This window comes from Notamacropus eugenii, chromosome 5, assembly GCF_028372415.1.
Source record: "Notamacropus eugenii isolate mMacEug1 chromosome 5, mMacEug1.pri_v2, whole genome shotgun sequence".
NCBI lineage: Eukaryota > Metazoa > Chordata > Mammalia > Diprotodontia > Macropodidae > Notamacropus > Notamacropus eugenii.
The window spans coordinates 341,748,175-341,775,917 of record NC_092876.1 but is presented as its reverse complement, the minus strand read 5'-3'; the positions used below and the strand labels follow the sequence as shown (position 1 = coordinate 341,775,917).

Genomic DNA, 27,743 nt, shown 5'->3' with positions numbered 1-27,743 from the left:
AAAGTGTGTTTTTTATATGTACATTATATTTAATGCTATTGTAACAGAACTGCCCTGCTTGTCTCTCTCCCCATCTGAACTTACTTCTGTGTGTTTTTTAAATGTTTCATCAATGTTTTCTTCTTTCCTTTCTCCATTTTTTCATTTTTGCATTATTATTATTCCCACCATTACCTTTCTCCAGAAACTCTGGTTTCTGCTTTCTTCATTCTACATTAGTTGATTAAGGTTTTGCTATGTTTTTCTTGAGCCCCTAGATGCACAGTGGACAGAACACTCCATCTGGAGTAAAAATGACTTGAGTTCAAATCTACCCTCAAGCTCTAAACAGCAAGCTACCTAGCCACTATCTGCCTCAATTTACTCATCCATAAAGTAGAAATAATAATAACACTTGCTTCACGGGGTTGTTGTGAAGATCAAATGAGATATTTGTACAGTGCTTACATAAATGCTCAGTGTTTTTTAAAATAATTCCTTGTTTTCATTGCTTCTTATAGGATAATAATATTCTATTATATTCATAGGCTCCAAATAACTCAAACATTTCCCTTTTTTCCTTTGTTTTTCTATCATGAAGATTGCTGCTATGATTACTTTGTTCTATTTGGGATTTCAGACCTCCATAAGGTCTGAACCCAACAATAGTTTTGCTAGATCAAAAGGTCTGAATAGCTTATTGCCTGTTTTCACACATTTGCAAATTGTTTTCCCATGTCATGGAAAATTTCTAATTCCCCTTCTCCTATCAGTATGCATTGCTTCCCACAGCTCCTCCAACACTGACGTGTTTTTTTTTTTAAATCAACTTTTCTATGACGGATATAAAGTCTATTTCTTGTTATTAATATAATGATGCTTTTCTCATATGGTTGTTCAACATTTGAATTTTTGTTTGGAACGCATCTCTGTTAAGGACTTGCTTTTGTTCTTATATATTTTTTATTTATTGTAATTTTATTTTTAAAAGATTAAAACCCAAACCTACAAATATATTGCTCTTAACCTTTCCCTTTGAAATCATCTCTTCAAAAAGTGCTTCTAGTCAAGACCCATCTCAAATCCCACAAAGCTATCCCAGATTATCCAGTCTGAAAGGATGGATTGGAATGGAAAAGTATTAATTACAGCACTATGTGCAAAGCTCTGTGTTAAGTGTGTAATACAAATAGAAAATCAAGACAGTCTCTGCTCTCATTGAGTTGACATTCTAATGTGAGAAACAACAAATAAATGAAGGTTCATATTAGGTCACTAATGTCCTATTTGGTTTATAGCAGATTGAAAGATCAGGTAGTACTTAGGAAAAGTAGTGGGTTGGGTGGCAAGACCCAAAGGCCTTTGAGGAGTAATGGTACAATGGATGGTCCCCTTCCAGGAAGACAGTGGATGCAAAGACTAGAGTGGAGATGGGTTCTGGGTTACATTCAGCAGAGATAAGGATATGAGAATCAGCATGCAGGTGACAGTGGGCATCTTGAGCCCAGTTGACACTGGACAATGAGACAACGAGAGTTAGTTGGAGAAGGGAAACTTTTATGGCTTTCTTCCCTTGTGATGCTACTCTGTCTTTTGTGTTAGTCTGGGTGCAGGTGGGCAGGAGTCAGGAGAAGCTAGGTGACTCGGAAGTTGGTTTGCTGGGTCTAAAGTTAAGAAGACCTGAATTCAAATCTGGCTTCAGTTACTACCTGTGTGACTCTGGCAGAATTACTTAATCTTTGCCTGCCTCAGGCAATCTGTAAACATTTATTAATACTCTGTGCCAGGTTGGGAAAGGTTTCCTGTAGAAGATGAGATGCCTCAGTTTCCTCAACTGTAAAATGGAAATAATAATATCATCCACATGCCAGGATTGTAGTGAGGATCAAAAGAGATATTTGTTAATCACTCTGAACAGTCAAAGTCAGAGACACCACATGACAGGTGCTTAATAAAGGCTCTTTCCCTTCTTCACTTCTCCTTGTCACTGTTCTGGTGGAAGCAGCTACTGATTATCTCTATACTATAGCAATTACTACTTGAACAATTATTAAGCAATTAAGTTTATACTGTTCTATGCCTTTGCTTATATGTTATGTGTTGTCTTCAACTTTCATGTGAATATTTTATTTTTATTTAACTTTTTATTTGTAGAGCCTAACTCCCCAACTAGATTGTAAGCTTTTGGAATTTAGGAACTATGTCTTATACCTCTTTGCATATTTCACATTGCTTTTCACATAAATATTTATTGATATGATTTTGTTTCTAACAAGGTTTGTTTTTATTTTAGACTGATATTACTGTCAATTCCACGCCTTGGAACTTTCATCTTAACAGTGGACTACTTTCTCAAGCCTTATTGAGGAAAGCTGGCCCAGAACTCCAGGAAGAATTAAATACATTTGGAAAAACATCAGTGAAAACAGGTCAAGTTCTCCTGACAAGAGGCTATAATCTGGGCTGCAGATTGGTGCTCCATATAGTGGCTCCTGCCTGGGATAATGGAGCAGGGAAATCACAAAAGGTAGAAAAATGTTAAAGCTCTCAATCAACAAGCATTTATTAAGCACCCATTGTATGCCAGACATCGTGCTGGATGCTGGAAATACAAAGACAGTCCTTACCCTCATGTGTTTACATTCTGTCAGGAAAGAAACATGTACACATGTAAGAAAACACAAAATATATAGAAAGTAAATACAAAGTAATTTGGAGAAGAAGGGGCACCATCAGTGAAGGTCCAAGAATGTCTCACATGGAAGGTGGTATTTAAACTGAGCTTTGAAGGGAGCTAAGGATTTCTTAAAAGTGGAGATGGGTTAAGGGTATACTCCAGGCATAAAGGGATAGTCTGTGCCAAGTCATGGAACCAAGAGATTCATCACCATTCACAAGCAACAGACAGTAGTCCAGTTTGGGTACAGAGTATATGAAAGGGTATCACATGCAGTAAGTCTAGAAATAAAGGCTGCAGTTGGATTATGAATAGCCTCAATGAACGTAGAAGTTGGCAGCCAAGTATTGTAGTGGACATCAAATGCCAGGCCTGGAGTCAGAAAGACTTGCGTTCTGCCCTGACTCTTAAGTCACACTAAATGTTTGACTCTGGACAAGTCACTGAAACTTTACCTGTCTCAGTTCCTTCAACTATAAAATAAGGATTAATAATAGCACCTAACTCCCAGGGCTGTTGCAAGGATCAAATGAAATTAATATTTATAAAGCACTTAGCATAGTTCCTGGATACTCTAAGTGCTATAAAATGTAATCATTATAATCATTTATTGTTGTTATCATCGTTACCATCATTATTATCATTATTTTATCTCTAGCCCATTTGGAGACATACAGAATTTTATTAATTTTCTTTTTTTAATATATAACATTTATTTTCAGTTCTCAACATTAGCTTCCACAAGAATTTGAATTCAAAATTTTCTCCCCATCTCTCCTCAAACCCCACAGCAGAACAGCATATACCCCTTCCACCGCTTCCTCCAGTCTGTCCTCCCTTCTATTTCCCCCCCACTTCTTCCATCGCCCTCCCCTCTATTTGCCTGTAGGGCAAAATAGATTTCTATACCTCATTGCCTATAAATTTTATTTTCCAGTTGCATGCTAAAACAATTTTATTATTCATTATTAAAGTTTTGAGTTCTATATTCTCTCATTTTCTCCCTTACCACCCACCTTTATTGAGAAAACAGGCATTTCAATATAGGTCATACATGTGTAGCCATGCAAAACTCTTCCGTAATAGCTATGTTGCAAAGACTAAACACATTTCCTTCTATCCTATCCTGGCCTCCATTTATTCTGTTCTCTCCCCTGACCTGTCCTCCCACAATAATGTTTGTTTCTGATTATCTTTCCCCAATTTGCTTTCCGTTCTGTCCTCTTCCCTCTCCTATTGCCTTTCCCCCTGCCTTCCTGCAGGGTAAAATACATTTCCCTATCCCATTAACTGTGTGTTATTCCCTCCTTAAGCTTAATCCCATGAGAGTAAGGTTCACTTATTTCCTTTCATCTCTCCCCTCTTCCCCTTCACTGTAAAAGTTCTTTCTTACCTCTTTTATGTGAGATGATTTGCTATATTCTACTTCTCCTTTTCTTTTACTCCTAGTACATTGCACTCAACAGTAAATTTTATCTTTTAGGTATTCTCCCTTCATATTCAGCTCACCCTGTGCCCTCTGTCTATGTATATACATACATACATACATATATATATATAGTATATATGTACACACACACATATACATATACATAACTACACATATATAATATACACAGACATAAATACCATACACACCTACATATATATGTATGTGTGTGTGTGCATGTGCGTATGTGTGTGTGTATTCCCTCTAACTATCCTAATACTGAAAAAAGGTCTCATGAGTTAAAAATGATATCTTTCCTTGTAGGAATGTAAACAGTTCAATTTTAATGAGTTCGTTAAGGCTTCTCTTTCCTATTTACCTTTTCATGTTTCTCTTGATTCTTGTATTTGAAAGACAAATTTTCTATTCAACTCTAGTCTGTTCAACAAGAATGCTTGGAAGTCCTCTATTTTATTGAAATTATACTCGGTTTTGCTGGGTAGGTGATTCCTGATTGTATTTCCACAATACACAAATTGTTTCTTTCTGGCTGCTTGTAATATTTTCTCCTTGACCCAGGAATTCTGGAATGTGCCTACAATATTCCTAGGAGTTTTCCTTTCTAGGATCTCTTTCAGGAGGTGATCAGTGAATTCTTTCCATATCTATTTTACCCTCTGGCTCTAGAATATCAGGGTAGTTTTCCCTGATAATTTCTTGGAAGATAATGTCTAGGCTCTTTTTTATCATGGCTTTCAGGTAGACCAATAATTTTAAAATTATCTCTCCCTGATCTATTTTCTAGGTCAGTGGTTTTTCCAATGAGATATTTCACATTGTCTTCTATTTTTTCATTCTTTTGGTTTTGTTTTGTAATTTCTTGGTTTCTCAGAAAGTCATTAGCTTCCATTTGCTCCATTCTCATTTTTAAAGAACTATTTTCTTCAGTGAGTTTTTGAACCTCCTTTTCCATTTGGCCAATTCTGATTTTTAAATGTTATTTTCTTCAGCATTTTGGGGTCTCCTTTAGCAACCTATTGACTTACTTTTCATGATTTTCTTGCATGGTTCTCATTTCTCTTCCCAACTTTTCCTCCACCTCTCTTACTTGATTTTCAAAATCCTTTCTGAGCTATTCCATTGCATATTTTTTTTAGAGTCTTTGGATGTAGAAGCCTCGACCTTGCTGTCTTCCTCTGATTGTATGTTTTGCTCTTCATCATCAGAAATGATGGAAGAAAGTACTATTTCACCAAGAAAAATAACCTTATATAGTCTTATTTTCCCCTTTTTTGTGCATTTTCTCAGTCAGTTACTTGAATTTTGATTCCTTTGTCAATTGGAGGGTATACTACCCTAGACTTTAGAGGTTTTGTGAAGCTGTTTTCTGAGATATCTCTAGGGACCTGTAAGTTCTCAGTTCCTCCAAAATGACACAATCAAGGGAGAGGAGTTTACTTCTCTCCTGGCCTGTACTCTGGTTTGTGAGCAACCAAAAGCACTCTTTTCTGCCCTGGAACTGCAAGTAGTATTCCCTCTCCACAGCCACCACCAGCTCTGCCACACCAGTGCTCCTTCTCACCCCAGGATGCCACTCAGGACTGAGACACAGATGATCTGCTCAATTCCCCCAAAGTCCTTAGGCTGAGGGTTCCAAAATTGGTTGCTCCTGTTGCAGTGGCTGCAGCAATCCTGGATGAAAGCTCCTTTCTCACCCAGGTGAAAGCTTTCTTACTGACCTTTGAGGCAGTATTTGGCATTTGTGGGTTTAGTAATCTGAAAACCACAGCAGCTACCCATGATTCAGAGCCCTGAAGCCTGTTCCAGTCCTGTGTCTGTTACCAGCGAACACTGGGCTGCACTCCACTCTGAATTCAGTGAAATAGATCTTTCCTGTCAGCATTCCAGGCTGTCTTGGGCTGAAAATTTGTCTCACTCTGTCATTTGGTGGCTCCTGCTAGAATTTTTTTCGAGTCTTTTTTTACAGGTATTTTAAGGGCTATGGGGGAGAGCTAGAGCAGGTCCATCCTTCTACTCTGCCACCATGGTTCCACCCTCCTCCCCATCCCAGAATTTTATTTCTGCATTATCATAATTTAAATATGTCTTTGGAACTCAAAGTAGAAGTTGTGGGACAATCCATCATTGTCATATTTACATCAATAAAATTGACTCTTTCTGCAGCTTAGTCAATAACAATAAAGAGCATAAAGGCATAAGACATTAGTAGTAATAGATGTATCAGTGAAATTAATGATACTGATGGTCATATTTCATTCATGAAATAAGGACATATGGGCTATAAGGAGAACAGCAGAGTCAGTGACACTGTGGTCATGCATCTTTTAGGAATTTTAACTTATTCCCAACTTAGTACACTTTTCCCCTTCAATAAATTAGGAGTTCCCTGGAGGGTACTTTGTACTTTCTTCAAATATTCTGTTACTTTTCTTTATTTTTTTAGCTTTTCAACACTTACTTACTTGCATATTTTTAAAATTTCAATAAATAAAACCTTTTAAATACACACACAAACATATACACACATACAAAAAGGTTACTCTGATTTTACAGTTTAGTTTATAGTTTTCCAGGACCTTGGAACATAATCAAATTTAATTCTGATAAGTAGATTAACTTTGGTCCTACTCAGTTTCTTCTTCACCAACTTGAAATCTCTTTCTGTGCCTTCTGGACCAAAATTAATTAGATGGGCAAATGGAAAGGGAGCATGTTGTGGCTTCATTATGAGTCAGTGGGTGTCTTTTTTTTCATTTTTTACTGTTGATGTGAGACAGGCAACATCACTACCTCTCACTATTACATAAGTTGAAGTAATGATCTCAGAAGACAGTGTGTGTAAGCTATATCCTGCATCTAGATCTAATGTTCAACTGTTTCTTTTAAAGGTTGTGGGGTTTTCTTTTGTACTTTTGTCTTCTGTTAAGGCTTATTGAATTTATGAACCTCAATCATATATGGTTTGTCAGACATATTTGCCACTTAAGGAGTAATAGATGGAACTCACCAGTAAGTCAGTCTTCTGAGGTGACTGCTCTGAACAATTCTTTCTTCTTCCTTCCTTTTCCTTTTTTAATTCCCTCAATTCTTCACCAAAGCAGTAAGCAAATCAGTTAGTCAGTTATGAAAAGTTGTATTTCTTTCTTCTTCTTATCATTAGCAAATGTGTTTTATCATTTAGTACACACATCTTTCTCCATCACATACACACACCTAGAGTTTAATTGACAGGTGAGTATTTCTGGAGCCATGGGGGCACAACTATTTCTCCTTTGACAGCACCCTCCATTTCTGTTGCTAGTCCAATTTACATTAAAATATTTGCTATTTTTCAGATCATGGAAGACATTATCACTGAATGCCTGGAAACCACTGCCTCCCTATTTTTAACATCAATCACTTTTCCAGTAATTGGAACAGGAAATTTGAGATTTCCAAAAACCATTTTTGCAAAATTAGTCCTTTCCCAGGTGCTCAAATTCAGTAGATCAGGACCTTTCAAGAATGTAAAAGAAGTATACTTTCTGTTGCATTCCAGTGATATTAACAACATTCAGGTAATAGTGGAATTTTCTTGGGATTAAGTTGCCAAAATGATTTGAAATCTATGCCTCTAATAAAATTAAAAAATTATTTTCAACCTATGAAACTACATGCTCTTGTTATCCTGAAGGGAGGAAGGTTATATTTGAAAGATGGTATTTATAAGATACTCATATTTAAAATATATTTAATATATGTATGTGAGTATGTATATTTAAATATGTGGAGAGACAGAAATTTATGAAAACACTACCCCATAACTGCTTCAGGATAGAAAGGTATTTTGGAAGTGTGTTTCTATGTGTGTATATATTATACATACATATATAAATGTATATAAAATGCACACATTGCTATCATATATTTACATGTATATATAAATATGTGTGTATACACACATATATGCACATGCATTCATATATATGTATATATACATATATATGTACACACACATGCATACGTACATCCACTTTGAAAATATTGCCTAACAACCTTCCTTCAGAATAGAAAGAGAAATTTCATTCAGAATAACTATACAATATGCAAAATATTGATAGTCTATCTACCAGGATACATAGAAGAACTATATTAATAAAATATTAAACACTTTTTATAGAAATAGAGACAGGCCTAAGTGGAAAAATATTAATTATCCATGAGTAGATTGGACTAATATAATGAAAATGAAGATAGTCCTAAATTAATTTACTTGATCAGTGCTACACCAAGCAGACTATAAAAGGATTACTTTATAGAACTTGAAAAAAAGATAACAAAATTCATTTTAAAGAACATAATGGAAAAAAATGGAAGGATGCCTAGAAGCACCAAAATTCAAACTAGGTTACAAAGCAGTATCATCAAAACTGTTTGGTACCGGTTAAATGATAAGAGCAGATAAGTGGTGTAGTAGATAAGAGCACTGGGCTTGGAGTCAGGAAGACCCTTCTTCATGGGCCAGGAAGAGCCATCTGGCCTCAGACCTTCCCAGCTATGTAACCCTGAGAAAGTCAATTAGCCATGTTAAGTGTTAGTTCCTCATCTATAAAGAGAACTGGAGAAGAAAATGGCAAACCACCCCAATATCTTTGCTAAGAAAATCCTAAATTGGGTCACAGTTGTGCATGACTAAAATAATAACCAGAAAAAAAAAAAGAGATTGACCAGTAGAACAGATGAGGTATGCAATATACAGAGGCAAATATAGTAGTCATGTGCTCAATAAACCAACAAATCCAAAGGCCTTAACTTTTAGAATTAGGTTTCATTACTTGATGAAAACTACTGAGACTATTAGAAAACAGTCTGGAAGAAATCAGATTAAGACCTATATGTCATACCATACACCAAGAAAAGTTCTAAATTGATGTACGACAGATATAAAACATACATCATAAATAAATTAGAGGAGCAATGAATAAAATACTGTGCACAACTGTAGTTAGAGGGAAAGTTTAAAACCAAAGAAGAAAGAATGGATATATTTGATTACATAAAATTAAAAAGTTCTTGTGCAATCAAAGCCAATACTACTTAAAATTTAAAAATAAAACAGGTAAAAAGGGGGAAAATTTTTGCAGCAAGTGTCTCTGAAGGTCTCATATCCAAGCTATATAAGTAAGGTAGCCAAATACATAAAAGCATAATATTTAAATGGTCAAAGAATTTGAACATGTATTTCTAAAAAAAATTTCTGAAAGAAATCCAAACTGTCAAGAATCATATGAAAAAAATGTTCTAAGTCTTTCTTAAAGCTTTATTTATGATCTTTCAATAATATGATCATAGACTTAGAGCTAGAAGGGACATTAGAGGTTGTCTAGTCCAACTTCCCATTTTATAAGTTATGAATTTGAAGCCCAGAGATGTTAAGTGACCACACAAGAAGTAAGCCAAAAAGCCACAAATCTAGGTCAGATCTTTTTTTTTTTTTAGTCTGATCTCTTCATTTTATTTTTTTTTATTAATTTATTTAACTTTTAACATTCATTTTCACAAAATTTTGGTTTCCACATTTTCTCCCCTTTTGTCCCCTCCCCCCACCCCAAAACACTGAGCGTTCTAATTGCCCCTGTCTGCCAATCTGCCCTCCGTCCCTCCCCACCCCTTCCCTTTGGAAGGCAAGCAATTCAATATAGGCCAGATCTGTGTAGTTTTGCAAATGACTTCCATAAGAGTAGTGTTGTGTAAGAACTAATTATATTTCCCTCCATCCTATCCTGTCCTCCATTACTTCTGTTCTCTCTTTTGATCCTGACCCTCCCCATGAGAGTTGACCTCAAATTGCTCCCTCCTCCCCGTGCCCTCCCTTCCATCATCCCCCCCACCCTGCTTATCCCCTTATCCCCCACTTTCCTGTATTGTAAGATAGGTTTTCATACGAAAATGACTGTGCATTTTATTCCTTCCTTTAGTGGAATGTGATGAGAGGAAACTTCATGTTTTTCTCTCACCTCCCCTCTTTTTCCCTTCACTAAAAAGTCTTTTGCTTGCCTCTTTTATGAGAGATAATTTGCCCCATTCCATTTCTCCCTTTCTCCTCTCAATATATTTCTCTCTCACTGCTTGATTTCGTTTTTTTTTTAAGATATGATCCCCTCCTCTTCAGTTCACTCTGTGCACTCTGTCTCTATGTGTGTGTGCATGTGCGTGTGCATGTGTGTGTGTGTTATCCCACCCTGTACCCAGATGCTGAATAGTTTCAAGAGTTACAAATATTGTCTTTCCATGTAGGAATATAAACAGTTCAACTTTTGTAAAGTCCCTTATGACTTCTCTTTGCTATTTACTTTTTCATGCTTCTCTTCATTCTTGTGTTTGAAAGTCAAATTTTCTTTTCAGCTCTGGTCTTTTCATCAAGAATGTTTGAAAGTCCTCTATTTCATTGAAAAACCAATTTTTCCCCTGAAGTATTATATTCAGTTTTGCTGGGTAGGTGATTCTTGGTTTTAGTCCTAGTTCCTTTGACTTCTGGAATATCCTATTCCACGCCCTTCGATCCCTTAATGTGGAAGCTGCTAGATCTTGTGTTATCCTGATTGTATTTCCACAATACTTGAATTGTTTCTTTCTAGCTGCTTGCAATATTTTCTCCTTGACCTGGGAACTCTGGAATTTGGCCCCAATGTTCCTAGGAGTTTCTCTTTTTGGATCTCTTTCAGGCGGTGATCTGTGGATTCCTTGAATACTTATTTTGCCCTCTGGTTCTAGAATCTCAGGGCAGTTTTCCTTGATAATTTCATGAAAGATGATGTCTAGGCTCTTTTTTTGATCATGGCTTTCAGGAAGTCCCATAATTTTTAAATTGTCTCTCCTGGATCTATTCTCCAGGTCAGTTGTTTTTCCAATGAGATATTTCACATTATCTTCCATTTTTTCATTCTTTTGGTTTTGTTTTGTGATTTCTTGGTTTCTCATAAAGTTATTAGCCTCCATCTGTTCCATTCTAATTTTGAAAGAATTATTTTCTTCAGTGAGCTTTTGAATCTCCTTTTCCATTTGGCTAATTCTGCTTTTGAAAGCATTCTTCTCCTCATTGGCTTCTTGAACCTCTTTTGCCAATTGAGTTAGCCTATTTTTCAAGGTGTTATTTTCTTCAGCATTTTTTTGGGTCTCCTTTAGCAGGGAGCTGATCTGTTGTTCATGCTTTGACTGCATGTCTCTCATTTCTCTTCCCAACTTTTCTTCCACCTCTCTAACTTGATTTTCTATGAGCTCTTCTATGGCCTGAGCCCATTGAGTGGGCTGGGATATAAAGGCCTTGACTTCTGTGTCTTTCCCTGATGGTAAGCATTGTTCTTCCTCATCAGAAAGTAAGGGAGGAAATGCCTGTTCACCAAGAAAGTAGCCTTCTATAGTCTTATTTCTTTTCCCTTTTCTGGGCATTTTCCCAGCCAGTGATTTAACTTCTGAATATTCTCTTCACACCCACTTTGCCTCCGGATCCTACCAGCCAGCGCTTGGGGTTTGAGATTCAAATGCTGCTTCCAGCCTCAGGGCTTTTGGCAGGGGCAGGGCTGCTATTCAGTGTGAGATTAAGTTCAGGTGCTCAGTTCGTGGCAGGGCCGCCTCACGGGCTCAGTTCCCTCAGGGGGTTTATGCAGAGACCTTCAACAATGGATCCGGGCTCCTGCCTGCTTGGGGAGCCCCAGTCTGCTCCCGTCTCCACTGTTGCCTCCCGAGGGGGCCTGAGTTATGGGGGCACCCCACTCTCCTCTTGACCCGCCAAAGAGACCCTCTCACCGACCCCTGTCACCTGTGGGTGGAGGGACCCGTGTGGCCACTGGAGATTCCATCCCTGAAGCCCACACAGATCTTTTCCTCTCGCTGCCGCGGCTGCAGCAGGGCTGTACTCATCTCCCAGTCCCGGCGCCCAGTCCACGGCATGAAGGACCTTTTGCGAAAGGTTTGCAGGTCTCTCTGGAACAGAAATCTCCCTCGCTCCAATGTTCTGTGGCCTCTGGGTGCAGAATTCGCCACGAGTTATTTTTTTGTAGATGTTCTATGGGTTGTGGGTTCGGAGCTATGTGTATGTGCGTCTTTCTACTCCGCCATCTTGGCTCCGCCCCCCTAGGTCAGATCTTTTGACTTCTAACTCAGTACACTTTGAAATAAAATCCTGGCTCTGCTCCTTAACTGCTACAATCCTTTAGGATTTTTATAAGATCTTCTTTTAGGAATAGAACTTCTATTGGGAATATGTCATTGTAATCACCAGGTACAGAAATATGCCCTTATTTTCTTGCTTCCTATGCTACTTTTAAAAATATGATTAATATTTATGCTGAGAAATGTTATATTCAGTACCTTCCTTTCTTTTTCCAGGCATTTGAAAGAGAATTCACTAAATGTACTGATGGAAATACAACCAATGATAAAGTTTCCAACATCAGTGATATGCAAGATCTAGTAAAGTTATTTTCTTATAAGTTGTTTACTAATAATTCAGTGGCAGTGAAAATGCAGAGAAATATAATGGTTTATATGAAAAATAGAGAAGTAATAGAGAAGATATAAAGCCATATGCAATATTTCTAATCATATAAAATACTAGATATATAGATAATAGATAGATAAATAGATAGATAAAACATTTTAAAATTAAGTGCTTATTGTGTTCCAGGCTCTATGCTAAATGCTAGTCATTTTTATCAGTCATGAGTCAGATCAAGTTATCTAGTGTGAGCCCATTTTATTGAATAATATGGGATGAGACCAATATTTTTCTCAGACTTGTCAAAATCACTTCCACATACATTAACTTAAATTCAACCAGCAAGATGTTTCTAGCTCTTCCAGTTTGGTTATACAATTAATGCTACACATGGTCAATATGCTATTTTAAAATATGTATCACTGAATAGAGAAGCTATTACACATAGAAAGTTAGAGGATTTGGAAAAGTAAAGAAGACAGACTACCTAAAAGGGAAGAGTAAGAGAGAGACATACAACAGAATCTGATAAGTGGACATTTCTATCAGTTACCACTTAAAATATGTGGAACTAAGTATGACAGCAAAGATCAAGTTGTCATAGGGGATGAAGCTACCAGAAAACAATTCCATTCCTTTGTACTCTTCTTGAGTGAATTTTACCTTAACACAGAGATTAAGGCAACAAAGGGACAGGATGCAAGAGCAGATGTTCTTCAAGTTGCTCTTTGGGAATTGCTGAATGTCCTTTTTTCTAATCCTGTGGACAACAATTTCACCTGTGTAATGAAACTGGTGAAGCTAACAGGATCAATTTTGAAAGATGAATGGAAGGAAAAAGGAAATACGGATAAGGATGAAATGATTCAGAGAATTGAAAATATTGTCCTTGATGCAAATTGCAGCAGAGACATAAAACAAATGCTTTTGAAGCATTTGTAGAACTCTGCTCAATGCCACCTTAACACACAAAGAATCAATGCCTGAAAATGATCCTAATTATTTTATGTATGGACAATTTTATATATCTGATGGCATTCCTTTTACTGTGCTGATCCATATTATCAAGAAAAATTTTAGGAGTTATGTAATAGAAAGAATTTCTTCCCAGATTATGAAGAAAATGAAACAGACTTATCAGGGGCTGGAGATTCATGCTTGGATGGATGATATTATTGATGAGACCCAGAAGCAGAAGAAGCCTATGAAAAATTTTGTGTAAAATCAGACGATAAGAGAAAACAGTAAATTTAGATTAAATGATATTAGCTTTACAAGGCAATTGAGATATAGTGATTAGCAAAACAGAAGGAAGCAAGCAAATATATCTCATTTATACCAAATTAAGGTTGAGTTTAAGTTATTGATAAATGCACCTTTAATTTTGCTTAACAGTATTTGCCCAGAAAAAGTAAACTTATTTCCTATAACTTAAATTGTGTGTGTGTGGTTTATTATGTACATATTATGAACAGCTTTGGCTGCAATAAAATTTATTTGAAATAAGTGACACATTTAAGGAAAATTTTACTTATTAGCTTATCTTAATAAAGCACTATTTTCCTTGAGAAAAAAATAAACCTTAGCTTATACATTATAATATAAATATAGCACCCTTTTATTTAACACTATGTTAGGTTAAGTATCCACTAATAAATTGGGGCCCAAAGATGAGTCATAATCAGGAAGAGAGCTTTAGCATTCTGAGTTTGAAATCATTCTTAACAACTAATGTTACATATGCAAACTAATTACTACTTAGGATGATAGTTGTTACTGTTCAGTTGTGTCCAACTCTCTATGACTCCTTTGGGGATTTTCTTGGCAGAGTTACTGGAATGGTTCGCCATATCCTTCTCCAACTCATTTTACAGTTCACCAACTGAGACAAACAGGGTTAAGTAACCTACCTGGGATCACATAGTGTGTAAGTGACTGAGGTCAGATTTAAACTCACCAAGATGAGTCTTTCTCGTTCCAGGTCTGGCACTCTGTCCACTGTACCACCCTCGCTGCCTACTACTTAGGTTACCAAGGTTTTTTTAAAAAGTATTAGTTTGTAGAAGAAAATTACAGCTAAAATATTTTATAGAAGAAAGCTTAAACAACCAGACTGCTTCTATGACAAAAAATTATTTCAATAACAAAGTTGCTTTGGCAGCTTTATTTTTTCCTTTTTAAACCTAGAACCTTAATTTTTTTTTACATCACCAACTTGATTATTCTCCAGAAAAGAACTAGAATATTGTCTTTTGATTTAATTTATACAATTTCTTCAGTTTTGTTTTGAAGTATTGAAAATTTTTGTAGTTGGGAATTTTAACAGGTTTATTCACCTACTCCTGATAGTTTCATTTTTCTTCTGCTTTATACTTTTGATCGAGTTATTTTTTCCTAATAAAAAAACTCTATAATTTTAGCATGGTTCTGTATTTGTTGAGTAACAAGTAAAATTCCTGCCAAACTTGAACCTGTACTAATTTCCACCTTCCTAAAAGTAGATAAAAGCTCAAAAACTCAAGTAGAAAAAAAAGATTGTAAATATGCATGTAATTAGTTCTGTTAATAATACGTTGTAACTTATTTAGTGCATTTATTTGTGTCAGTTAATATAGTTAGCTTTCTGACTCAGTTTTCTATTTGTTGAACATATTAGTTAAAAAATCATTTTTTAAGTAAAGGAGAGTTTGGGTTTCTTTAAATAAAAAAAGATCCTTGTATACAAAATTGGAAATTTCTGTTATATACAATTGCCTGTCTTTTAAATTCTACAATAAGCTCAATATGTGACTTTCAAAGCATTCTACTTCTCTGTGATACTTTCTGGTCTTCCTTCTGTTATTTTCTATGCAATTAAAAAATATTTCAATGACACTTTTTTCATTCTTTTTGTTTCTTTTCTTTGTTTTAAAAACCCTATCCCTTTCTCTCTCCTTAACCCCTACCTATTTTTTTAAAGCCTGTGCAAGAAACACACACATTCAAGAAAAACAAATCTCCATATTGTCCATGTCCAAAAATGTATCTTTTATTCTACATCTTAAGTCCATCACTTGTCTTTCAGGAAGTGATAGCAGGCTTCTTCAATGTTCCTCTGGCATCATGGTTGCCTACAGCATTGATCATGCTTCAGAGGTCTTTGTAATGTTGTTGTTATTTTATAAATTGTTCTTCTGGCTCTGCTTTTTACTCTGAATCAATTGATTCAAGCTGTCCCAGAGCTTATCCCACTGTAGTAATTTGTCATTTCCTGTAACTTAAATTGTGTGTGTGGTTTATTATGTACATATTATGAACTTGGCTGCAATAGTTTATTTGAAATAAGTGACACATTTAAAGAAAATTTTACTGATTAGAAGCTTATTTTAATAAAATACAATTTAAAAATATTGCAAGCAAGCATCCAGAAAGAAGCAATTCAAGTCCCAAAGGAGTACAGTCAGGATCACACAAGACCTGGAAGCATCTACTAAAAACCAAAGTAGAGTATGGAATACAATATTCCAAAAGGCAAAAGATGAGTACTTATAATAAGAATAACTTATCCTGAAAATCCTGGAGGAAGAAAAAAAGTATCTTTAATGAAACAAAATAACATTACCTCTAAGCGTTTGGGGACAATAATCAATTGCTTTAAGCTTCAATTTCCTCATCTATAAAATGAAGAGATTGGACTAAATGACCTCTGAGGTCATTTGCTATTCTAGACCTAAGATCCAAATACCTTAAAAGATTAAGGTAAGAAGGTGTCAAGAATTCTCTCAATCACACTTAGTATGTGAAAGCCTCTATACTAGGTCACAGAATCATAGAATTTCAGAGTTGGAAGGCACCTCCAGCCAAGTTTTCAATATGCCACGGAATAAGATCTCCTCTATCACATACCTGACAAGCAGTCATTCACTTGATAGGAAACCAATATCTCCTAGAGCAGCCCATTCTACTCTGGGAGAACACTGATTATTAGACAGTTTCACCTAATGTCAAGTTTAAATTACTCTCTTGTGGGTCTTCTCTAGCTTATCAACATTCTTCCAAAATGTGTCATCTTTGACTGAACACAATATTCCTGATATAGTCTGGCCAGGGCAGGGAATCTCAGAACTATCATCTCTTTCTTCCTCAATACCATGCCCTTCCTTTTTTTCTAATGAAAACAATCGCATTAGTTTTTTTTTTTTGCTGTCATAATAAACTGTATTGTTTCATAGTGATCTTGAAATCTGCTAAAACCCAGAGAAATTTTACAAAACACATTGGTATGAAGCTGACCTCATTATTTACTTGTGAAGGTGATTTCTTTGAATCCATGTAAGACTTTTGATTTACCTTTATTAAATTTCATCAGACTAGAATATTTTCTCACCAGTTGCCTTTCTGCCTGGTCCAGAAACTGAGACTTGAGTCCTGAGATGCCAGAAGGTATCCTGAAAATCTATTTATTGCTCTGAACTCTAAAATTCAGATAGAAGTTAACTCAAAAATCGAATGATTTAGGATAAAACTAAGGAGAATCATTAACCCCACTCAAAAATATTTGAGGATACAAAACTTGCCACAAAGCCCCAAATCAGGAACTAAGACTAGAGAGATAAGTAAACTGAAGTAAACTCCCACCAATATGAAGATTTATCAAAAATCTGAAAATGTTCCCAAATCCAGTCTTGTAGTGAGAAATGCAGAGACAACTGCAAGCAGAGAGTTAAAGAGGGAAAAGGAGTGCATTTTCCACAAGAATTACATTCTAGAAGAAATGAAGCAAGAAGTAAAAAATAAAAACTCTGGAGGAAAGAATTGGAAGGGAAATAAACAGCTTAGAACTAAAAATGACAAGCTTGACTTAAGTAACAGACTTCATGGAAATTAGAATAAATCTAAGAGAAATCAGTTATTGCATTGAATAGCAAGTATTAGAATAAAAATATTTTAATTTAAAAAGATATATGATGTCTGTAGTAAAAGATGACAGACCTGGGAAACAAGTCAAAGAAAGAATCAGTGGACTTCCTGAATCATGTGATAAAAGAAAAAGGCTATGTTACATTTCAAGAAATCATAAATATAATTTGCCTATTTTTATTACAATCAAAGATCAAAATAAAGATAGAAAGAGTCCACTGATCTCATCCTGTAAGAAACACCAAAAAGAAAAGTACTAGGAATGCCATTGCCAAAATCTAGCACATTATAGTAGAAAAATATTGCAAGCAAGCATCCAGAAAGAAGCAATTCAAGTACCAAAGGACCAGTCAGAATTGCACAAGACCTGGAAGCATCTACTAAAAATCAAAGTAGAGTATGGAATACAATATTCCAAAAGGCACTTACAATAAGAATAACTTATCCTAAAAAATCATATAGGAAGAAAAAAAGTACCTTTAATGGAACAAAATTTCTGATAATTTCTGATGAAAGGCCCAGAGCTGAGTTGAAATGCAAGCACCAGATTCAATAAAAACATAAATTCATTTGGGCAATTAGGAGGAGCTATATGATGACCCAGAGCTAATATTCCAATGATGAAAAAGAAACAAGTGTCTCTTCAGGAACTTAATAGTTTCAGAGTACAAAGGGAGTTCAATAAGGAAAACAGAGATTTGGGGTGGTCTGTTGGTTCTATTCTGAGGTCTTTGAGAGCACAAAAATAAGGGAGGGTAAGAGGGATATACTAGTGTTGAAAATAGGAAGAATGGAGTGGAATTTGCTATTCCATATAAGTAAGTTACGTGAGATGAGGGAGAAACATAGAAAAATATAGAGGAATAAGCAGGAGTGTGTGAGCATCAGATGAGCCTCACTTTTATGACAAAGGAACAAAAGAGGTTGAACACACATAGACACAGAATTTGGGATAGAAATATATCAAATCTAATCAGGAAAGTGGGATAGGAATAGTCAAGAAAGATTATAATAGGGTAGCTGTAATTATATGCAAAACAAACATCCTAATCAAGGAGAGAAGAAGAGAAGATAGGGGGAAGGGGAGGAGGTAAGAGAGGAAGATAGGAAAGAAAAAAGATGATCATTGAATCTTTTTTAAAGCATGCAAAGCAGTACAGAAGAATTTTCAGAAAGAAGCATAGACAGTAAAGATTTAAAAATGATGTGTGAAATTTATCATAAACTTTTTTTTTAAGCAAGCAATATGAAGTGAAAACTCATGGCCTGTTTCTTGTGTTTTCTGTTTATAAGGAAAGGCTCTGTTTTTTGATGATTAAGCACATAAAACATTTAGCATCTTAAAACTCAGTCAAGATCTGGCAAAATTATTCAATTTAAAGAGCAGAGTGAAGATGGAGGAGTGAGAAGTCACAACTGCCACAGTACCCTCCAAATTTCTCCTATAATGATCATAGAAAATATGGTACATTCTAGCTGGAAAATCCAAGAAAAGATTATGAATCATTTTCCCAATCAAGGGTAGCTTTAAAAAATAGAAAGGTCCATAGATAACTGAGGTTGGGGCTGACCAAGAATGCAGAACAGTGGAAGCAACACCAGACAGTGGTGGTACCATCTGCTGTGGCTATGGCAGTGATGGTGGTGAAAAATCCAGCATCCAGCAACAGTAAGGGCAAGAAAGGGACATGAGGGGGCTGCTGTACCTAGTACTAGGCACAAGATCCAGTGTCATCTAGCAGTTTTGTCACCCATCCATCCAAGGGTGGAATGGAACAGTTGAAAGGGAACAGGGGCACTACCTGAGTATGAACAAGAGCACAAGGAAGGCAATAAACAGACTTCCTTCTGGATCACACCATGTTGGAGACATCAAAATCTTGTGAGCCCCCAGAATGACTTGTAAAAGGAGTAGCAGGAAATAAAAAACAAAAGTTCAGATCAGTCATTCTCCCCTTCCCAAGGTAAGGAGAGACCAGCTCTAACATAAAGTCCAAAATTTAGAAGTAGGCTGAAGAAATGAACAAAAAACAACAAAAAAACCTGACTATAAAAAGCTATTATGGTAACAGGAAAGCTTGAAACACAAACCCAGAAGAAAACAATGACTTGAAAACATCTACAAACAAAGTCTCAAATGAAAAAAAAATACAGATTGGACACAAGATCAACAAAAATTCATAGAAAATCTTAAGAGAGGCTTTTTGAAAGCAAAAAAAATTTTTAAATTAAATGAGTGGTAGAGGAAATATTGGGAAAAGAAATGAGAGCTATGCAAGAAAATTATGAAAAGAGAATTAACTTGACAAAAGAGGCACAAAAATATTGAAAATAGTTCCTTAAAAATCAGAATTGACCAAATGCTAAAAGAGGTATAAAACCTCACTTAAGAAAATAATTTCTAAAAAACTTGAATTGATCAAGTGGAAGCTAATGATTCCATGAGACATTAAGAAACAATAAAACAAAGTCAGAAGACTGTTAAAAAGAATAAAGTGTCAACTATCTCATAGGAAAAACACACTTACCTGAAAAATAGATCAGAGAGATGATTTAAGAATTATTGGCATGTCTGAAATGAATACAGAGAAAAAAGGTGACAACATAAAATTTCAAGAAATTAAAAAGGAAAACCAACCAGATATCTTGGAGTAGAGGGCAAAGTAGAAATTGAAAAAAATCCACTTATCCTTAAAAAAGTTTCAAAATGAAAATTCCCAGGTATGTTATAGCCAAAATTCAGATTTCCTAGATCAAGGAGAAAATACTGCAAGCATCCAGAAAGTCAAAATACAGTGGGGTCAATGTCAGAATCACACAAGATTTAGCAGCTACCAGTATAAAGAATTCAAAGGCTTAGAATATGATACTCTGGAAGCCAAAGGAGGTAGGATTACAAGCAAGAATATTTTACGTAGCAAAACTGAGTATATAACCCTGGGGGGGATGAGGAGTGGGGAGGAAATGAACACTTAATGAATTAGAGAAATTATTCAATTTAATAAACATTTGTTGATTAAAATCATGAAAGTCTTTTTTTTTTTAGAAAAAAAGAATATAAGTTTCTTGAGGACAGAGATGATCTCAATTATCTTTTTACATCCCCCAAACTTTCTATAGTGGTTGACATGTAATAAGTGATTAATAAATACTTCTTTCATTCCTTCGTTCATAGGCACAATGTACTAGCCTGCCAAAATCTTTTTGGATCTTTACTCTCATTTACTGTGTTAACTATATTTTCTATCTTCATGTTACCTGAACATTTTGGGGGATTCTTTATAGAACCTATTTATCTTCTTATCCTCTGCAACAGATGTTGGAGCATAAACTTCAATTATTTCCAGTAATTCTCTTTGAAAAGGGTTACTATGTGCACTGCAATATGAAATGACCAAGAATCTCATGAAATAGTTTTCCTTCTTGTTTTTGACTGCATGACAAAATCATCTCTTGTTTGTGTCTCCCAAGCGGATACTGTGAGCTATCTCTGTTTAGCTGCAACTTCCCTTTATCTTCTGGTTTCATTCATTAAAAAAAAAAATGTGAGAACTGTACAGATTTAGTTCTTTGAGAGCTATGGCCTCTCCATTGTCTCTCAATAAGGATCGCACAGTTAGAGGATTCGATAACAAGTTAACATTTGTAGGAGGTCCAAAATTTGTGTAATTCTGAACACCCTTTATCCTTTTTGTGTCATATCATTTCAGAAGCCAGATAGTCACATAAAAGTGAAGGCCATTCTATATTTTTATTGGTTTTATGGGTTGCCATGGTTTAAGAATTCATCACCAAATGTGCCCTTTCCTGGTTATGTGTCTTTTCATACTTAACTAGAAATGGGCTGTGGTCAGGTTGTATTCAAAGCCTTTCTAATATGGTAGACTCTGAAGCTGCCAGGATTTCTTCACTGGAATTCCCATTCAAGAACTCTGGATTACTTCTACACCATAATGAGGCATTAGAGCACGAATTTGTGAAAGGTATTAGGAGCTTTACATGTAATTATGATTAAATGACTATATTGAATTTTGAATCAGAAAGATCCCTGGACTAGTTCACTACCTAACTGTGTGATTTGAATGGTGATTTACTGCCCCCTTGTGGACCTTAGTTTCTTCATCTGTAATATTAACGGAGTATGATCTAAAGAGATTGAAGAAAGAAGAAATCTGTGTGTGTATGCATATGTGTGTGTGGAGAAAGAGAAAGACAGAGAGAGAGAGAGAGAGAGAGAGAGAGAGAGAGGGAGAGAGAGGGACAGAGGAAGAGAGAGAGAGAGAGAGCAGCACTTTTTGTTCTAACAAGGAAATTAAATATATGAGTGTGCCTGTCTGTTGAGTTGGACTAAACAAATGTGGTATAAGAATATAATAGACTACTATTGGGCCATAAAAAATAATGGAAGTGGTGGTTTCAGAAAAACCTGGTGAGTGTTGTATGAACTCATGTACAATCAAATGAGTAGGACCAAAACAATAATTTATTCAAAAACAACAATGAAATAACAAATTTGAAAGGCCTCAAGACCATTTTTAGACATGTCCAATGTGTAAATTTGTTTTGTTTGACTTTGCATGTTTGTTATAAGTGTTTTGTTTTTCTTTTCTCTTAGATGGGACTTGTGGAAAGGGAGAAAATAAGTGTTTACTAATTTAAAAAAGAATTAAGGTAAAAATAAATAAAATTAAGACAGTGTAATAGATGATCTCTACAATCCTTTCCATCTTTGACATTGCGTGATTCTTTAATTCATGTTCATCTCTATTATTATTCTCTTATCCAAGGATTTCTAAAGCCATTTTAGAAGCTGCTAGACCACCTGTGGAATCAGAGTGTGCTACGTTAGGTAGCTTTAGCCATAATCCAGTGCAAGTGAAATAACTGGTAGTGAGAATGAGGGGATGTGGAATTGGAGGGAAACAAGTCAGAAACCCTTTAAGATCCATGGGAGAGGGACCAGAAGGTGAGATTATAATAATTTTCCTTCAAAACTTGAGCTAAGACTATGCAGGACTATAGTAGGAAACAACCACATATGGTATGATTTGAAGGATCCAGAAGGCTCCCTCTGTCTCCCATCTTCCCTAGCAATCTATCACAGTATCTAAATCTTTCACCATCAGAGCCTCTTCTTGGGGGTTAAAGACATTACCTCTATGGATTGTTGCCTCAAAAGGCATCAGACATTACAATAGTCTCAGGTACTACAACAATTTAAATATTTAATGTCAATATGAAGAGGCAAGAAAAATCTTGAGAATTCCAATTGTCCATGTTGGTACCATAATATCAAAATTAAATAACAAAGTCTTCTATTGTGTTAACAAATCAACAAATTTAACTGGTCTGGAGGAATGTATATTTAAGGGGAAGTGTTTGGGTGTTTCTTGGAAAGTATAGCAGAATAAGTACAAACTAATTTTTTAAGGATACGTATGAAATCCTACTACAAATGATATCTGTAGTAACCAGATTACTTAAATCCCTGCCACAGCCCTCCCCCTTCCCATGCTTTAGATTGTGTCTCTTCAATCTTGAGTAGAGAAGCCTTAGGAGTGGGATGTGAACTGGTCATTGTCTTCAGATATTTGAAGTCTTCCTATATGGAAAAAGGATGTGACACTCCATACACTTCCAGAGGAGTATTCTAGACCAATGGGAAGAAGTTCTCAGCATTAGATTGTGAGCTCCTTGAGAGGAAGGGCTGTCTTGGTGGATACACTTCATTGTATCCAGTGTATTGACTATGACTAAGACTATAGGGTCATAGATTTAGAGATAGAATAAATGTTAGTGGTTACCTAGTGGAACTCTTTTAACAGATAAATAAACTGAGACCCAGAAAGTTTAACTGATTTACCCAAGGTTGCACAGGTCATTAATGGCATAACCGGAAATTGAGGCCAAGTCTTCTAATTCCAAAGTCATTGTTCTTTCCACTGCACCACAGTATAGTTGTTAGAGGTTTAGGGGAAACAAACTGATCATTAAATTCTGGGCTTAGAGCTGGAAGGGACCTCAGAGCCCTTCTTGTCCACCCCCTCTTATATCCAAATGACTAACTTGAGGTCCAGAGAGGTTCAGTGATTTGCCCAAAATGATAAGTACCAGAAATGGGATTTGTAACTACATCCCCTGACTTCAGAGACAGGACTCCTTCTAGTATACCATATTGCAACTGGTAAAATAAAAAAAAGAAAAGAAAAGAATGGGTTACTTTATAAGTTAGCTTTCCATCACTCAAGATGTTTAAGTAGAGGGTGCATAATTATGTCAGTGATGCTTTGGAAATATTGATGTATAGGACAGGATTTCATTATATGACCCCGTAGGTGCCTTTCATCTTTGAGATTCAGTAAGAATTTTAGGCAATAAAAGGAACTCCCTAAACTGGGACTGTTGTTTTCATGTCCTCTAAATAAAATATCCTCTCTTCTCAATTATCCAAAAGTTTCAGTTTAGCTAATGTTTCATGCCTTTGTGTCTTCTTGTTTTACAGCTATGAATCATCCCGTAAATTTTATGATAACACAGGGTGGAAATCTAAGATGCAAGAAAATAATTCATGTTGTTGGGAGAAATGATGTCAAACCAACCGTCTCTGAAGTACTAACGCAATGCGAACAGATGAAATACTTGTCTGTTACCCTCCCAGCCATTGGAACAGGCTTGTAGCCTCCTTCAGAATTATTTTTTAAGTACTTAGATTCCCCTGGACTACATATCCACTAGTAAAGATAATCATTAAGGTTGACTGTATATGAGAGTGGTGGAAGTAATGTTTATTTATTTAGGTCTTGGCAATGGTTTTTCACTCTGGGGACCACGGTGCTTGTGGGGACTCTTGGGTTTTGCCTCTAGTCTTAAGCTATGGATAAGCAAAAAGAAAAACAGAAAAAGAGAAACAGGTAAAGAGCAAGACTAAAGGACAGAAAACGAAGGTAGGGAAGAGAAAGAAAAAGTAGAAAGAAAATAAATAGATCCATTTCTCAGTCTATTTCACTATCTCTTCTTTTCTATTTTTTTCTTTTTTTCTATTCTATTTCTGTTATTTTTTTATGTTTCTTCTTTTTCTATTTTTATTTTTCATTTTCTATCATTTCTCTGGTTTAACTTCTTGGCTTCCTTCTCTTCCCTCTTTCTCTCTCACATATCTACCCTTTAGGAGAATTCACTCATTCATTTTTGTTTTCACCTTCTACCTCCATGCAGGTAGCTTCTCAATCAGCAGCTCCAACCTGTGAACACCTTCAGCCCCTAGTCTAATCTCTCTTTTATCAGACAATTCTACTTTGGTGCAACCTAAAACTTTTCAGGTCAAATACTGAACTTATCATTGAATCATTGACTTTTTATAGTCAGAGGACATTATGTAATTCTAGTTTAATTTCCTGGATTTCAGCCGAGACCTAAAGAAGATAAGCAACTTGCCCGAGATCCATTAATAATAATAATGATTCAACTCCTTATATTCAACTCTTCATTTCAATTACCCAGTCCCCCGTCACTTCATATATGGATTACTACAGTAGTCTTTTAGATGATCTCCTTTTCTTCCTTCACTTTTTGTTATGTATAGTCCTAGGATAATCTTTATTCTTTTGAAAAAAATGTTGTTAAATATAATAATGATTTTACATTTAGTCTTTTTTTAAAAAACTGAAAGGTTTTTTTTCTACACAATAAACACTTTCCAATGTAAACACAAACAATCCTCTAACAGAGAACATTCCTAGAAAAAGAGTTTATCAATTGTTACCAGGAAGTAAGAGTATGACAGTATGGTGTTAAGACTGACTTTATAATTGAGCAGACTTTTGTGGACTCTCCTTGTTAACGTTATTTAATTTTCAATCAGCACAGTCTATCTTGCTTTTCAAGCTCAGCTAACTTTCCTCCATTTCATTTCAATACAAGTCTTCATCTCTGGTAATAATCAACTGCTTGTGAGAAGGCCAAGTATTTTGCAGTTGATTTGTTTATGAAAATCTGTGATTTTTATGTATTTATTTTACTTTTATACACTTATGTAAGTCTTATAGAATAAACTTGGTGGGTGATAAAGGTAAACTTTCAACCATCCTCTATGTTCAACTCCCTTGCTCCCATGTCCTGGTAACACTCCTGCCTTGCCATGAATTACTCCACCTTGAATCACTGCCATCCCTGCCTCCTCCTTTCCTCCTTATCTGCTTTTGAACTGAAAAGAAGGTTATCACACAGTTGTGTTCACCAGATCTGCTTCAAATTTATGGTATCCAATCTCAATAAGTTCTTCACTGGAGGTAGGTAGTCTCTTTATTCCTCCTTAAAAGATTCTCTTTCCCACTCATCACAGCAGCATTTTCAATCTTTCCTCTGCTCTTCAGGCCTCTCATGGTGCTCTTTCTTTCCCTCTCTCTCTGAGCTGAGGATTCTCCCTCCTATTTGACAGAGAGAATCAAGACCAATTGCAAAGAACTCCCCCTTTTACTCTGCTCTTCTTCTGACACCTTCTTGACTTCATCTCCCACTGTTTCCTTCTTTGCTCCAGTCTCTGATAAAGAGGTGATCTTCATTTCCCAAATAATAAGAAGTCAGAGGAAAGAGATATCACACAAGTCTCTTCCCACTCAGTTATCACAGTAATATTAAAGCCTTATCTTTCCAGTCTTCCTTTACTTCACATCCCACCATGGAATCTGTGATCCAATGACATTGGTGTCCTGGCTGTCAGTTGAACAAAACAAGCAATCTCCAGACTCCAAACGTTTTCACAGATTGTCTCCCATGCCTGGAATGCTGTCCCTCCTCATCTCTACTGCCTGGCTTCCCTCACTTCCTTCAAGTTCCAGCTAAATTCTCGTCTTCTAAAAAAGAAAAAAAAGCCTTTCCTAATACCTCCTAATTCTTAGCTCCTTATATCTGTTGTTATTCTCTATTTCCTTTGTACACTGTTTATCTATATTTGTTTGTATGTTGCCTCCCCCATTAGACTGTGTGCTCTCTGAGAACAGGGACTGTCTTTGCCTCTTTTCATGTGTCTCGCTCTCCCTCTCTCTCTCTCTCCCCCCTCGCTCTTGCTCTCTCAGAAGCAATTGGTATTAAGTGACTTGCCCAAGGTCGCATTTACTCACTGCACCACTTATCTAGCCCTGTGCCTCTTTTCACATACTGAGTGCTTAGCACAATGTCTGGCACATAGTAGGCACTTAATAAGTGCTTACTGACTGACTGTCTTCCTCCTATCAATACCTAAGATGTTATTAACTTTTTGGTTTGGTTTTGCTCCCATATCACCCTGTTCCCTTATATTGAGCCTATACCCCATTTAAAACAGATACATATGAAATGCTGTATAGTCATCCCCCCCCCATCCTATGCTATGGACTTTGTAAAACTCAAATGTAGAAGTCAGCATTTATCTTGTTGGTCCTCTCTCCATAGCATCGCTGACATTTTTTCCCTTCTCTTTCCTCACGGTCATTACCCAAAGTCAGATCCTCATCTCTTGTCACTTGAATTATTACGTTAGCTTTCCAAATAATCGTCCCTTATCCAGCCTCTCCTCTCTTCAATCTATCTTCCACAAAGCTGACCTGTTGATATTTCTAAATATCATGATCTATGATAATAACAATACAACCATTTTGCTTCCCCACTCAAAAAACCTTAATAGTTCCCAATTAACTCTAGGATAAAATACAAATCCCTCTGCTTGGCGTTTAAAGACCTTTATATTCTAGCTTCAGGCTATCTTTCTAGACTGATATGTTCTTCATACATTCTATGTTAATGTAACCTACTTGCTGTTTCCCACACATAATAATCTCTCCTCCATACCCTTTTATAGGCTCTTGTCATGTCTGGAATTCTCTCTCCTCTGCCCTCACTTTTACTTTTTAGTGTCCTTAGTTTCCATTAAGTCTCAGTTCAAGTGATTTAACCTACCCAGGATTTTGCCTGGTCCTCCTGGCATTAGTGCTCTCCCTCCAGAGCAATTACATCTAGGTGCCCCTAGGAGTAGAGCTCTGAACTTGGAATCATGAAGACTTGAGTTCAGATCCCACCTGGGGCTTTATCTACCTCAGTTTCTTCATCTATGAAATGAAGATAATACCACCTGCTTCCCAGAGCTGCTGAGAGGCTAAAGTTAAATAATATTTGTGAAGACATTATAAATCGCAAAGTGCTATATAAAGGCTACCTACCATTATTATGTGTTTTGTATATATTTTTTATTTATGTATCTGTGCATGTGGCATCTTCCTAAGTAGCAC

The 27,743-nt window shown here is 36.0% G+C and overlaps 1 pseudogene; it reads left to right on the top strand.

Annotated features, from left to right (window-relative positions):
- LOC140507935 (protein mono-ADP-ribosyltransferase PARP14-like) overlaps window positions 1–27,743 on the top strand; it is a 55,470-nt pseudogene that overhangs the window by 15,199 nt on the left and 12,528 nt on the right.